The 10,265-nt window shown below is 34.9% G+C and overlaps 1 long non-coding RNA gene across 1 annotated transcript; it reads right to left on the reverse strand.

Moving 5' to 3' along the window:
- Window positions 1-355: 355 nt before the first annotated feature.
- Window positions 356-2,780, reverse strand: LOC133818759 (uncharacterized). Its single transcript, XR_009886103.1, has 3 exons — window positions 2,469-2,780; window positions 1,362-1,418; window positions 356-522 (listed from the first exon to the last, which is right to left on the reverse strand). It is a non-coding gene; the product is annotated as an uncharacterized LOC133818759 (long non-coding RNA).
- Window positions 2,781-10,265: the final 7,485 nt, after the last annotated feature.

Consider the following 10,265-nt stretch of genomic DNA (forward strand, 5'->3'; position numbering starts at 1 on the left):
ACTACGACAAAAAAGACTTTTTCGGACTAGCATTGCAAGTCCTAATAATTTTTTTAGGACTTGCGGGGTGCGAGTCCTCTATTTGAGAGCCTTAAACGTGAGTCCTAAAAAATTGGGTTGAGTGCCATTAAGTAATTTTTTAGGACTCGCACTCGCTTTGCATGCCCTTAAATGTAATTTTTTTTTAAAAAAAAGGCAGCTACAATTTTCATTTTGATTTAAAAAATATATATTCCTTTGAGAGTCCAAAATGTATTATATATGTTAGATTTCTAAAATTTTCAAAAGAAAATACAACAAAATAAATTTTTATTAATTACTCAAAAGTATAATTTCAATATTTAGTCTACTCGGCTTACAAAATCATATTACATGATAGTTTATACTACAGTCAAATTCTATCATCGCCAAATATGAAACAAGAAATGTATACAAAATTAGTGAAATATATTTTTGATTCTAAAAACTTCAACTACCAATGTTGTCTAGTATTGCGCCAAAGAAATGCATCTCAATATAGACCTGCACATTATTAATTATTAGGTTCATCAAACTTTTCAAAAGTTTGCTTAGAAAAAATAAATCCATTGCAAGATGATAATTAATATTATAATATTGTATTTATTAAAAAAAATTACCTTTAGAAAATAAGCACGTCAAAAAGATCAAGAAAATTTGGGATAAGAAATATGTTTCAAGAGAGCTAGCCACACTTGTATTTGTTTACAAATTTCGACATTTTTTAATGATTAAATTTTAATCCTCATGCAACTAGATATATATTATTAAGAGAAATACAAATTCATTTGAATTAAGACTGAAAAATGATTGTTTTAAACTTAAGATATAATGTACTAATCAAAAAATCAATTACATATATCCAATATAAAAGAAATTTAAGTACAAAACGTTAAAAATAGATGTCAATCTGCATAATGTCTAGATTTAGTATTGGAGTTTGGAGAGATATTTAGTTACTCACACATACTAATTAACCTATAGACAGTCCACATGCTATGAAGAAATAATTTCAAACCAACATTTAAATTCCAAAGAACTTTGAGTGTCACATCTCTAGAAAACAAAAAATACTGTAATTTCATAAAAACTAGTGTTGAAAGTCCTTACCAAAGACAAATTCTAGCTTTTGCCACACTAAGCTATTTTCTATATCAAGCGTCAAAACAAGACAGATTTCAGAGAAACAATCCTAAACAAAAGCTGGGAGACGATTATACTAAACATTTATAGGAGAATAAAGATTATTATACAAGAGATAATCTATAGAAATGCAACACACACATTTACCAAGCTACATAGCAAAGCAAACATACGTGTGCATTTGAAAGTTGACATCTTACTCCAGATGGATATTGCTTTTCTTGCTCCAAAACCAAATGTTCCATTCTGTCAACTACCTAGCTTCATAAAGAAATAATTTTCATCAATGAATTAATCAGAGAACAGTGGTAAGAACTTACAGAATAATGTTACCAAAGAAAAGGAGAACAAAAAACTAAAAAAAATTAATAAACAATTTCTCCACTACAAATAAAAAGTTCTTAAAATGTTGACCACTAGAAATAACTGTTACTTGTAAATTGCATGATGCAAAAATAACTTTTAAGTAGGTTGGATGGAACATCTTAAACACAAGAGGAAGAAAAAGATGGGTAAACATGTTAGAATATCAGTTTCTACAACATTGGACCCCACACAAATGATAGTGGTTACATAGTCTATTTTATATTCAAGTAATGTTTATATAAATGTCTGGCAAGTAGAGAGGTGGCCTTAATTATATGTAATATATAATATTTCGATTGACTATATAAAACATGCTTAAAGGTATCTCAAACCTTTAGATTTTGGAGCCTAATATTAAGATTATAAGATAAAACTTGGGACTTTCATCAAACATGTTCTATGCAAGAAAATTGTAGAACATGCATAAATTGCTATAATGATATAATCACACAACATAATCTGACTGAGCAAAGCACAACATCAATTAATAGAAATATACTACATGAAAATTTAACAAAAAAATAGGTTACAAAAAAAAAACATATTACATGAAAATTAAAACATAGTAAAATACACATCTTACACTGAAAATAGAAGAAAAAGAGAAAAGCCAACATGTCACCATCTATAGAAAATCTGACATCATATCCCCTAATTTACTAGCCTAGCCATCTGTCACATTCAACACCAACATGTCAAACAAATCAAATAGCACACAGGTTTTCATCCATATATCACCGCAGCACACAAAATTCTCAGAACCTACTTCACTAAGACATGCAAGTTCTCAATCTTCCGTTGTCACCGTAGCACACATAATTCTCAGAACCTACTTCACTACCGATGAATATCTAAGATATTCAAACTCCACTAAAGTAATACAATTATCATTCAAAATTGTAAAATATTGAAAATTAAAAAAAAAATCAAATACAACGTACCTCTTGCAATTAGCTATCGATCCAATGCTTTAAGACCAATCAAAATATTAACCTAAACATTATTATTAACATTATAAAAAATAAAAAAAGTTAGATGTATGTTCCATATCATGTTATTACCCCAAGTCATGTTATTTAAAATTCTATAATCAACGTAGTTATTAATTAGATGATCAAATGTTAAGATTATAGGAAAAAACAAAGGAAAAAATGTGATGAAGCAGTCCATGAAAATCCACATGCTAGAAAGCTTGTTAAATAGGCCACTAAATCATATTATAAAAATCATATCTACCAATGAAATTGTATACATTTAAGATCTTTGCAATATGAAGTAAATAATAAGATTCCTAACATACATTCTCAAATAAAACTCGTTCACTATAAAGCTACTAAGAGTTCTCTCAATTGCTCTGTCATCATTGTTTTCTTAATTAATAGATGGAAAAAATTCATTTGGAAATAAATAAAACGACAAGTCGATCTATATATATGAACTAAGCAGTTATACTATGGTCAGTCTTAGTAGTGATCAAGATACATACTAATGCTTCTTTGAAAAATAAAAACTTTCAAATCTTATAAAATATTAAAAAAAAACATGTCAGCTACTAGTTAAACCTCTGTTTCGAAAAAAAAAATAGAGCATAACAGTACATTTTGGATATTTTGATTAACAAACAAACACTTTTTCACAGAAAATTTGAAGCTGCCAAATTTGAAAAGAATTTGCATGAACTCGACAAATGTAAACAACTCAAAAATTAAATTAATAAAGAAAGACAGATGAGATAGTAACATAATCACTAGTTTGGTAACATTGTGTATTTTTGCCACAAAAAATAAGCATATAAGTACAATAAAGTAAAAATATTGAGTTTTTATGTCAATAATTTTATTTTTTGTTCAACCATATAAAAATAAAAAAAGAATGAAGACCAACCTATTACAGTGGACTTTATCTTGGATGATTGGTTGACAACCTCCATGCCACTTCGATGGAATAGGTCTGATTCCTTCAAACTCATGAAAGCTCTTAGATTCAGGCCAAACACCTACCAAACCAACACTTACTACCCTTAAAAAACACATCATTATTCTCATCTATTACTACATATATTTATATATATATATAGATATATATATAACAATCATTATATATAATATGTATAAGAGTTAGTTAGTGAGATGATCGATCAGTGGCTATAGCTTATTTGATAATTAGTTAATGAAAGCATCAAACTGGTTTTCTTAATTAATTTAAACCCTCTTTTCTAATTGGTGAAGCACGACTTTGTTCAATCCAAAGTCCTTTCATTTTAGAAATTAGTGGGGGCATTTCTACAAACACATAGAGTGCATTAATCATAAATATGAAATGAACATTTTTAATTCAAGAATCAAACAAAAATTAAATGAAAGCACATCCAGAAAAAAGAAGGGTGAAGAAAATGTGTAGACCCACATCTCACCTCTGCCAAGACCAGCCATGAGACCCACGCATCTCACCTCTGTCGAGACCATCTATGACCGAGACCCAAAAGTACCTCGCCGAGACCACCGTCGCAACCCCTGCGAGGCCACTGCTCCACCAGCTACGAGAGATTGAGGGGCATACCTCAGATTTTTCAATGCCCCAAAAATCCTTTACTTGTCCAAAAGTACGACCCTGGAGGCTTCTGCTTGCAGCGGAGAACGGCAATGAAGGGCTCGCGAGGCTGGAATTTCAGCAGTGTCTGGTACTCCTAATCCGGTGTCTGCACGCCGGCGATTATTGGAGGGCAGCCTTCGAGCCTAGCAGAGTAGAGATCATGTGAGAGAGAGAGATGGAGGAAGGCAAATATGGATCGAGTAGGGTGAAAGAGAGAAAGGGATTTGGCACTTATATTTTATTTATTTATTTATTTTATAAATAAAAATAAGAGTATATTATTCATATAGAAAAAATGTGATTATAAAACTCCTAATTTTATATTCCTAATATTATAAAAAATAATTTTAAAAATAAAAACTATAAAAATTCTCTTAAAACTTATAATAATTGTTACATAAAATAATTTTATGCTCTTTTACTTAACAATTTTAAGGACTTGCTTTGAGAGTTTTAAATACTCTTTTAGGACTCGCAAGGCGAGTCTTTAATAGTCACCATTCCTAATTTTTCAGCCCAGGTATTTTTAGGACTCGCTTAAAGAGTATTAAGGACTCCTAAAGCAAGTCCTTAAAATTGTTAAGTAAAACACTCATTTTTTAGGACTTGCATTTATGTGCATGTCCTAAAAAAGTGCCCATAAAGGGTATTTTGTAATAGTCATATTGTACGAAATACAAAATATGGTAGGAAATAATAAATGTGATATGATATGGGATCTCATTGTTATAAAACATAAAACATAAACTTTAAATTAATTGTTTAAATACTAAGTGCAGAAATACATAAAAACATAAAACAAAAGACTATTTTCCTACGTCATTCTAAAAAAGAAATGAACGAGCCTAATGTCTAACAAGGAAAATCTACTAACAACATATATCATACATCATAAACATAAGACTATATCATAAACATATACTATAACACATATGACTATAAAAATGTATATCATATAGGACTACAATCTTAATGACCATTAACTCATTAACATGGTATGTGATAAAATCATCTAGGTCCTCTGTCTACTAATCGAGGTAGGTTAGCTCACAACTATAGTATATGATAACCCATCTAGGTCATTTGTCTACTAATTGAGGTAGGGTAAATCATAACTCTAAACCATGAAAATGATAAAAATTCTTGGGGTTTTCTATCTAATCTAAGCAACTATAAGCCCCAAGTGACGGAAAAACATATTTAGACATATATATATCATAGCATAAAACATATCATAATATAAATATATAAACACATATAATCTAACCTATTTTCCTTACCAAAAACCGGGATAAGGAGACATGAACGAGATTTGGATCACTCCTAAAACCAATAGTAAAACCAAGTGTTTAGAAAAGCTTAGATTGGAAAGCTTTTATCCAAAACCCAAGTGTTTCTCTCTATAGTAAACTTAGCAGCTTGGAGGCTCTGAACAATGCTTGAAGAATGAAAGAAATGGCTGAGTACTAGGTCCTATTTATAGAGTTCTAGGAGTGAAACTAACCATTTTTAATTTGAATAAATAAATGAAAAAGATTTGAACTTTTGTTCAACAGATGCCCAGAACTCGGTCAAAATCGTTGAAAGGCAGGTGCAAGTGGTTAAGGCTATTTTTAAATTTTAAATCCTCAACAGATGCCTAGAACTATATCGTGAGCCCCGTTCGTTCCTTCGTGCGAAGTCGATGTGTTGTCTGTATCTCCCGTAGGCGACATATCAGCCCAATAGCTGCCATGTGTCGGCATACATTGATATATCAAACACGTATTTGCACTTTTTCAACAAATTTTGAATTGATTAAACAGGTTTGACTGATTCAAAACATGATCCTAACAGTTGCTGGAAGGTTATAGGGCTTCTAGATCTTTCTTTTAATTAATCTATTCATGAATAATACTTAAATCCTTAATAAACATGATTATGAAAAGTGTCACATCCTTAATAATACTATCTAAACCTTAGGTTATAATAAATAATATTTCTAAAACCATCAATATTAATCAAACCTAATGTTATAATTAATATTTCTAAACTATAGGTTAAACTTATAAAATCCATAATTGTTGCTATGAGTTTCCAACTAAGTCCTGGCATGAACCAAAATCCACAAAAACTAACATACTACAAACTAATACTAGCTACTACTGCTACTACTACTATCTAGCTATGTAAAAATTTTGGGACACTACAATTGTCCCCTACTTAAAAGAATTTCGTCCCTGAAATTTACTTGCCAAACAATTACGGATACCGTGCTAACATGTCCTCTTCCAACTCCCACGTTGCCTCCCATTCTGAACTATTATTCCATACGACCTTGACTATTAGAATACTCTTAGACCGTAATTCCTTCATCCCTCTATCTAGGATGCTAACCGGTCATTCCTCGTAACTAAAGTCTTTCTGGAGTGCTATCGTATCATACTTGACGACGTCAGATGGGTCTGACACATATCTACACAACATCGAGTGAAACACAATGTGGCTGTTTGGTAGAGCTTTCGGTATGGCTAATCTATATGCAACTGTTCCCACCTTGTCCAATATCTCAAAAGGACCTTTAAATCGGGGACTAAGTTTGCCTTTCTTCCCAAACTGCTTCACACCTCATAGGAGATATCTTTAAGAAGACTTAATCTCCCACTTTGAATTCCATATCATGCTGCTTGGCATCCGCATAACTTTTGTGTCAGCTCTGAGAAGCGAGCATACGCTTTCTAATAAGCGCCACTACATTTTAAGCCTCACTAAGAGTTTCGGGTCCAAGAAGATGTCTTTCTTCTACCTCGTCCCAATGTAGTGGTGATCGGCACCTCCTTCCATAAAGTAACTCATAGGGTGCCATCCCGATCGTGGGCAGGTAGCTATTGTTGTAGGAGAACTCTATAAGTGGCAAATACTTACTCCATGATCCTCCAAAATCGAGTACATAAGCGGGCAACATATCTTCAAAAATCTGTATGGTATGCTCGGACTGACCGTCGGTCTGAGGATGAAATTCAGTACTAAGACTTGGTACCCATGGCTTGCTGCAAGCTTCCCCAAAATCTCGATCTCAATGTTAACACCGATCCTTTATTAGATACTATGGTCTTAGGGATTCCATGCCGTCGTACTATTTCCTTAACATAAATGTCTGTGTACTGGTCTGCTGTGTACGTAGTCTTAATAGGCAGGAAGTGAGCGGACTTGGTTAGTCTATCTACTACTACCCGAGCTGAGTCGTGCTGCTTATTTGTTCGTGGCAATCCTGTCATGAAGTCCATGGCTATGTCTTCCCACTTCCATTCCAGAATACTAAGCGATTGTAATAAGCCTGCAGGCCGCTGATGTTCTGCCTTCACTTGCTGACATACTAAGCACTTAGACACATATTCTGTAACGTATTTCTTCATTCCTGGCCACCAATATAGTCCCTTAAGGTCGTGAGTCATCTTGGTCGACCCTGGGTGAACTGAGTATGGAGTATTGTGTGCCTCTTCTAAAATCATCATCTTAATTCCATAGTCATTCGGCACGCATACCCGACCCTTTTATCTCAAGAACCCCTATCCTGATATAGAGAAATTTGTGGCCTTGCCTTCTTTGACTGTAGCCCTATGTGTCACTAATGTGTCGTCAAGCCCATGCTTGATCCGTATATCTTCTACCATATTTAACTGGATGGACAAGTATTCTAGTTTACCAATGACTACTCCTATTTCGGCATTGATCAGCTCTTGCTAAAGCGACTTTTTTATTCTGGATACTGTTGCTAGATTCCTGCAACTCTTCCTGCTTAGCGCATCAACAACTACGTTTGCTTTTCCTGGGTGGTATAGGATTTCGTAGTCATAATCCTTTACTAGTTATAACCACCAGCGCTGCATCATGTTGAGATTTTTCTGTGTGAATAAATACTTTAAGTTGTTGTGGTACGTATAAATCTCACACCCCTCTTAATAAAGATAATGGTGCCAGATTTTCAATGCGAAGACCACCGCTAGAACTCCATATCGTGCGTTGCATAGCGTTTCTCATATTCCTTCAGATGCCTTGAGACGTAGGATATCACTTTGTTATTCTGCATCATGACCTAACCCAAACCTTGCTTCGACGAGTCACAGTATACTACAAACTTGTCGTTGGGTGTCGGTACACAAAGTACTTGTGCTGAGCATAACTTATCCTTGAGCAACTGGAAGCTCTCTTCACATCTATCTATCTAGTTGAACTTCTATTGTTTTTGGGTCATGTTGGTAAGCAGAGTGGCTATCTTAGAAAAGCCTTCTACAAATCTCTGATAATAGCCTGCTAGGCCTAGAAAACTTCTAACCTCTGACACATTCTTAGGTCTTGGCCAATCCTTCACAGCCTCTACCTTAGCTGGGTCTACTTCAAATCCATCTTTGGATATTATATGGCCGAGGAACGCTACTTACGAAAGCCAAAATTCACACTTCTTGAACTTGGCATAAAGTTGATTCTCCTTCAGTCGTAACATGGTCATTCTTAAATGTTCCTCGTGCTCGACTTCGTCCTTGAAGTACACCAAAATATCGTCGATGAACACTACAAGGAATTTTTCCAAGTAATCCTTGAAGACCCGATCCATAAATGTGTCTGGAGCGTTGGTAAGACCAAAAGACATAACCAAAAGCTCGTAATGTCCATATTGAGTTCTAAAAGTTGTCTTTGGAATATCCTCTTCCCGTACCTTGAGCTGGTGACAACTGGACCGTAGATCAATCTTAGAAAACATGGTCGCTCTTCGGAGTTGATCAAACAAGTCGTCAATCTGGGGTAGCGGGTACTTGTTCTTAATTGTCACCTTGTTTAACTCGTGGTAATCTATACACATTCGCATACTTCCATCCTTCTTCTTCTCAAATAGAACCGGTGCTACCCATGGTGATTGGCTTGGTCTAATGAAACCCAATACTAAGAGTTCTTCTAACTGGGTCTTCAACTCCTTGAGTTTGGTAGGTGCCATCCGGTATGGTGCCTTTTAGATTGGCTCAGTTCCTAGTACTAGTTCGATTGTGAAGTCAATTTCCCGAGTAGGCGGCAACCCTGGTAAGTTGTTAGGAAATACTTTGGGGAATTCCTTTATAATGCGGACGTCTCCCACCATTTGTGGTGTTTCCTGTACCACATCTGTAACACTGGCTAAAAATGTGTGACATCCTTTCTCCATCATCCTTTGAGCTTTGAGAGATGAGAAAAGGGGTGTTTGTAGTCCTGAAATCTTTCCCACAAAACATAGTCTTTGACCGTCAGGAGTTTCGAACATCATTTGCTTACGTCTACAGTGGATGGTTGCGCCATGCCTTGCTAGCCAATCCAAGCCCAGCATTACGTCGAAGTCTTTGATCTCTAGCTCTATCAGGTCTTCTTCTAGTTCTACGTCTTTGATTTTGATCGGTACTCCTCGTACTATCCGTGATGATAGGACTATCTCGCCTGAAGACAATTCTATCACAAACCTAGTTCTAAATCATTCACAAGTTTTGTCTAATTTCTCTATTATTCCTAACGAGATATACGAGTGTGTTGCTCCCGAATCAAATAATACTGAACATATATTATCGAGGATAGGAATCTGATCTGTGACCACTTTGTTACTAGCTTCAGCTTCTCCCTGGGTCACGACAAAGACTCTGGTTGGAACCATCTTATTGTCCTTGTTCTCCTCTTGCTTGATCTGTGGACATTCCCTCTTCCGATGACCTTCCTGGTCATAATTGTAAAATCCCTTGGTGTTTGCATGACACTCACCAGGATGTTTCTTTTGACATTAGGAGCATTGCAGGTATTCTACATAACGCGACCTATTGCCTCCATTTTTTGTCCGTGCTCTTTTGTCATTGTCAAATTGCTTATTATCAGGATGCCTTCTCTTTTGACCATTATTGTTACTATGTTGATGATTGTTGTTGTGGTTCCAACCATTCTGAGGTTGATTTTGCTGCTTATGTTCTGGCTTGCTGGCCTCTTCCTTACTAACATTCGCCTGAAACCTCTCCACCTCTATAGCCGTTTCTAGAGCATCGACGTAAGAAGTGGTTCCAGGATTTGCTAGCTTAACTCCTAGCTCAATCTTTGGTCTGAGTCCACTAACGAACCTGGTGACCCCCAAAAAGTCAGTGGGGACCAACTCTAGTGTG

This window comes from Humulus lupulus, chromosome 1 (genome assembly GCF_963169125.1).
Source record: "Humulus lupulus chromosome 1, drHumLupu1.1, whole genome shotgun sequence".
In the NCBI taxonomy this organism is placed as follows: domain Eukaryota; kingdom Viridiplantae; phylum Streptophyta; class Magnoliopsida; order Rosales; family Cannabaceae; genus Humulus; species Humulus lupulus.